This window comes from Cynara cardunculus (genome assembly GCF_001531365.2).
Source record: "Cynara cardunculus var. scolymus isolate 2C chromosome LG 12, CcrdV1, whole genome shotgun sequence".
Lineage (NCBI taxonomy): Eukaryota > Viridiplantae > Streptophyta > Magnoliopsida > Asterales > Asteraceae > Cynara > Cynara cardunculus.
Window position 1 is genome coordinate 2,706,625 of NC_037539.1, and position 6,511 is coordinate 2,713,135.

Consider the following 6,511-nt stretch of genomic DNA (forward strand, 5'->3'; position numbering starts at 1 on the left):
TCCTTGCATTAATATTTTAATTCAAAATTGCCAAAATTATAAATTTCCTAATTTATCTATTGATTTGTGGTTAATATTGGTTCTCACAGTTACCACAAACTAATTAGTTCTCATTTGATTAGACCCCTATATATATATATATATATGTGTGTGTGTATGTGTGTGTGTGTGTGTGTGTGTGTGGAGGTTCAAACGAGAACACCTTCATTTTACGAGAACGAGAGAACACCCTTATCACATGTGATAATACACGTGAGGGGACCCTGTGATGTGCGAACTACGTGTTCTACGACTTAGGCCGCGCCAAAGGTTGGCTGCGTCTATGATTTAGCATCACATGTAATGGTCTTAATAGATTATTATATCATATCAACAACACCTTTATCACATGTGAGAGGGCTTAGTGTGTAAGGGCGACTTGGCCCGCAACCAAAGTTGAATCGAAAATCGCCCGCGTCTCTGATTTAATATCACATGTGTATTGTATGTGATGGAATAATAGTATTACATGTGATTGTCTATAGTAAAAATGTGTTCCAACGTTCTCGTAAAATGAATATGTTCTCGTTTAAAACCATATATATATATATATATATATATATATAATATGGGAAATTTTTATAGAAAGTGTTTGATGAATGATAATGGTTTTTGAAGTTAGGATAGTCTACACTTTCTAAAAACATATATGTATTGCCCATTATCAAATGTCCCCCTTTGTCCCTATCAATTTTGACCTATTCTTTTCATTTTGATATTGATATTGCTGACACTGACTTTTTTTTTTCTTCATAATTTATTAATCGGAAACTGTTGAAGTGAAATGGTGTTTCATTTTGAGTCTTGACTCTAAAGATCAAAAGTGTTTGGAGGTTTCAGGTTTAAATCAAATGAGGAATAAAAATTCTTTTGTGACTACGGAGGTTCAAATGCGATGACTCCCGACTACCCGCAAAACGGGTGGTCGTGCTAGGATTTAATATATTAATTAGCATACATTTATTAGATAATGTATTTGTTTCTTATGTATTCGGTTAACAATGTGAACATTTTAGTTGTATTTATTGTTTCATAAACACATAAAAAGAATGTTCACATTGTGAAACAAATATACGTGAAATAAACACATTATGAAATAAACATGTGTTAATCAACACACTAAATCCAAACTGTAGATAAAAAATTCATGTAAAATAACATATGATGTACTGATTCTCAAGGTTATTATAATTTGATGGGTAGTCACCCAACATAATAATATAAAAACTAAGCATGCATTTATTAGAAATCATTTAGACCATGTTGATTAAGCATAGGATTGGGAAATTAAAGCTAATATGTATTACGTGCCAAGTTCTTTTTTTAACTTAATTGTCATGTTTTTACATAACAAGTTTTATAAATCTTGACAAAAACCAGTTATCTTGCTTTTACAAGACTTGGATATTTAAATATGTCATTTTCTATATTATTAAACTACTACCAAACAGTCATATATAGCTGACCGAATAAGTTGTGAATCTTATTAAGTTCATTAAAATGCTGAAAATGTGGGTTAAAATATAAATTTTCATATTTTTCGTATCTTTTAAGCCCTTAAATATGACTATTATGGTCATATTTTCTTTTAATTTGGAGGTGAAATAGAAGTTTTGAAACTTCACTGGACTACTACTTTCACTTTCAGCACATATGGAACCATAAGCGTAATTGGTGCTGTAATTGTCCTACAACTTTTGAAATTGTCTGAAAAGAACGTGGTCAAAAGCGGGGTCTACATCCGCTCCAGTTCATCCGTCTTCTCACTTGTTAAACATTGCCCAACTACCAACTCGGGCCCAAAGTGGGAGCCCTATCCAAATAACATAGATTTAGATGTTTCCTTCTCTACCAGTTGTGATCCGACAAACTTTACTATCAAATTCTTGTTAATATCTGCTAAGTTTCTTACATTTATTGGTTCGAATCAACGTCTAACATATTATTAAGGTTTCCCAACAGCTGTAAAATTAGTTTCCACAATCCTCTCTGATTATCCCAATGTTTTTGTTCATTAAAGTACTTTAACTACTTAACATGGAAATACTTGGTTTTTGTTCATTAGCGCAGTGTTACATTCTTGTGTTAGGTGCATATATGTTTTTGAAAGGTATTTGGATGATTATAGATTGGCCGTTGGCGGACAATGAACCTGATACTGTATTTATTTTAAGCTACTCAGTGTTAAAAGTGGTTTGTAAAATTTCAACACCCTTCCAAACGTTGGCTAAGGATGAACGTACACGGTTCTTCAGATACTCTTACGTGTAAACAGATTTTGTCTCTCAACTTCTATGAATCAAGTCATCCAATCTGAAATATATTTTAGAAAAACTTCAGAAAAATCCAACAAATTATACTATTTTGAATAATTAAGTCCTTAAACTATTTTTTTTAATGAGAAAGCTTAATGGTTTTTTCAGTTTAAGAACTTAATAAATCAAAATAAAAAAATTTAATGATTTTTAATTCCAAAAATAGTTTACAGGCTTAATTATTCAAAATGTGATAGTTGGTTGGGCTTTTTCTAAACTTTTCCCATATATATTTTCCTTAAATTAAGGATAATTTATGAACGTAGTTGATTATGAAATATTAAATTACCCAAGAGGCTTTGGGTGCACTTTTTTCTTTCAAATTAGGGTTTGAAAACACTCCCTCCTGATAAGTATTTATATATATATATTTTTTAATTTGTTCTTAAATAAGTATTCACTTTTAAAATTAAACGTCTACTTTTCTATTATACCCTTAATATAAGATTGAGAGAATCTCTCTCTCTCTCTCTCTCTCTCTATATATATATATATATATAATTAACGGTAATATTGTCATTTGTTAACTAATAAGTGTAAGAATTACATGTCTTTAAAATTATATTCCTTTTTTATTTTAAAATTGAAGGAGCATAATTTAGAAAAATAACGAAACACAGAGTGATGCAGATTACAAGCCCAAAAACATTGCTCCATAATTGTTGGCCCACAGTGGCCCAAACATGACAATTTATGTATTGTTTTCTTTAATTATGTTTCAAAAAATAAACACAGTATTTTACAACAATTTATTATTTAATTAATCGGTTTATATTTATTTTTATTATTACCTTTTCATTTAACAAAATACTGTAAACAACAAACGATATTTTTTCACAATGTATAATAGATAAATAACTGTATAAAACGGAATCCTAAAAATTCTAAATCTGAATAAACAGTGGTCAAACATAAGAATAATCTGTTAAACGATGGAGTTTGATGTATTTGATACGATATTAATCGTGTTGAGGTATGAGTGATTGAATTGCTAATACTTGAGAATTGTTGCTTAATAATGTTTATGAGAAAAAAAGGGTTCTAAAACATTATTTCTAATAATTATTATTTAAAATTAGTAATTTTAGAAATAAATTGATCGACTTAAATAATAAAAATATATCAGACGTTGACGCGGTGCGTGTCTGCCTCATAATCATGCTTCATAGGGTGTTTATGAGACAAAAAAAAGAACCACAATATCAAACACTGGATTTTACATTTGGTTGAAAATTTAGATATCTAGAACCAATACCCATAAGGCTCGTATATATGGTGTCTGACATATCAACAACTGAAAAGTGCTTTCGAGTGGCGTAGACACATAAATTGGCCGCCGAATAAGTAAACATAATATGGTTTCATATATGTCTTCAACGTCGGTTATCATTTTTTTTATAATATTTTATTTACAAATTAACTTACATTTTTCTACCATCTTTTTTTCGTAACTTACTAGATATGGATTTTGGAGACATTTCCCCGAGCCAACATTTTTTTCGTTACAGTCCGCTAATTCCGATGGCTATTGGATTTTGGAGACATTTCCCCGAGCCAATATCTTTTTTGGTAGTTCTTAATATCTCCCTCGCATCATCGGACATTTTCAATGGTAGTTGACTTTTCCACCATTCTTTTCCCATCCTCTCCCACTCCTCGACCGTCCTTGGACGTTTAAATTAGAATTAAAAGAACTTCCGTCCATTGTTATAGAGAAAATAGGAAAATATAGCAAATAATAAGTCTTTTAACGTCAACCCATTAAATACAGACATATAAAGAATAACACTATGACATAGTTGGTCCCTGGAATTATACTAATTTACACCAAGTCCATGACAAACTTTATGACCCAATTTGACAACATAATGACAGCTAAAGAGCAGGGGGAAACAGTAGATTGGTAGGGGTTATAGGTCAGAGTTTCAGGACGAATCTTGTAAGTTTTAATGACGAATATTGTCAGACACGATTTAACAAGTTCATAACAAATTTATGACCATATTTGACAACACAATAACAGCTAAAGGATATATTGATTCAAAATATTATATTTTCATCCAAAAGCCAAAACACATCTCAATAGAAAAAAGGGTTGGGAATGGAACACATGTATACCAAACTAATTTATTGTATTTATTTATATGTTCATATATTTTCGGTGTCAGCAAATAAAAACTTGACATAGTAGTTGTAACAACTTGTCTCACATAGAAGAAAATAGAATTTGTGAGGGACTGCTTACCAAATACTTACCCGGTAAGTGCTTACTATTAAAATTTAACTACTATTTACTTATCGGGTAAGATTTTAGTCCACTAAAACGACATTGCATGTAATAATTTACACTGTAAGCGCTTACTATGGCAAGAGTCGTCGCTATCACTTATTGGGTAAGACTCTTGGTCCTTGTCTCGCTCTTCTCGGGTAAGATTCTTGGTCCATACCATATTCATCCGGTGAGGTAATTTGACTTGGTAAGCGCTTACCCAGATAAGCGTTTGGTAAACGACCATTGAGTTTCTTTTAATTTTTTTTATTAACTTGAATATTCAAGCCATTATGCGAGCCGACTAATCCTATGGCGACCACCTGCTTTGCAGATAGCCTGAAATCACCGCATTTGAACCTCCGTGGCCACAAGGGGATTTATATTCCTCTTTGGATTTGAACCTGGGACCTCCTGGTACTTTTGACTTTTAGAACCAAACTCAAACCAATCAGACACCACCCTTGTGGTTATAAATCTTAAGTTATAGGCTATCAATAACTTTTATCATTGTTTTAAGTTGAATCCAAAATTATGAGATCAATTTGTTGTTCTGAACATTTTAATGTCATTGTATGAGTTATGTAAAATATAGATTAAAAAGGTTACCTTTGAATTTTAATGATTTATGATCCAAAAATTACTGTGAAATAGATAATCAAAAGGTTTGAGGGTTACTTTTATTTAAAACAAAAATAAATACAATTTTTTTTTATAAATCTAACGAAATTATATCAAAAAATTATGACAATAAAGAGGATTTAATAATCGAATTCTCATTTTAACCATTGTTTAGATTCAAAAATATTATACGAATGGGTTTTCTTTTTTTGCAAATTTACGTCTATATTTTTTTTTAATTTAAAATGAAGTTTAAATAAATTCGTAAAATATTTACATAAATTCTAATTAAAATAAAAATTAAATTCAAAAGGTAGCTAAATTGAATTTAGATGAAAATTTGACCATTTTGATCAATTTTGACTGTGATATATATCTTTATACACATAATAGTCTTAAATATTAAAAACAATTAAGTATAAAATTAAAATTATATATTATTTTTTTAAAATAAAATAAAATATAATTATATTGTTATTATTTTTGAAAATAAAATGAAATCATATTATAAAAATAGAAATAAAGGGCCGGGGGAACAAGAGGCATCAAATTGCCACCGAAAATCAAAGAAACTGACCCAAAACCAGGGGTGGGACCTACCCTTTTTTAACTCGTTTTCACACTACATTTAAAATTTTGTTTTAGGAAAATATAATATAATTTAAAGAATAAATTATTCGCTAGGCCGTCTATTTCGGTATATTTTTGTTTTTGGTCAGGGTCAGAGAGCAGGTCGGATGTACATCAAGATTAGAGGTGATCATTTACAGGTCTAGACTGAGCTTCGGTTGGATCTAACTTGTTTTTTTTGTCCAACGAATCTAATATTATAAACTCAAACCTTTTTTTTTGCTTGATAACTTGTCATTACCCATCTTATAAATTTATAAACTTGATCCTACAAAAAATAGGATTTAATTTGTTTAGTGTATAATAATAGTTCAAAAAAATTAATATTTAATATAACTCAAAAATAATTTAGTATTGTAATTAGAGGCTATAGATGTATTAGATTAATTATATTGAAGAAGAAAATATGTATATAATTAATTGATTCTGTATTTTATAGTATTACTTATTGTTTGTCTAATTTTTTTTTTATCTAATATTAAAGTCTAAAACTACTTGCCCAAAAACCTTGATATATTCTTTTATCATTCATCTCATACTATTTTGATTATTCTATCTACATGAATTATTTGTTGACTCGTTATTACCTAATATTGAGTGTATGAATATTAAGTACTATTTTATCTCGGTAATAATA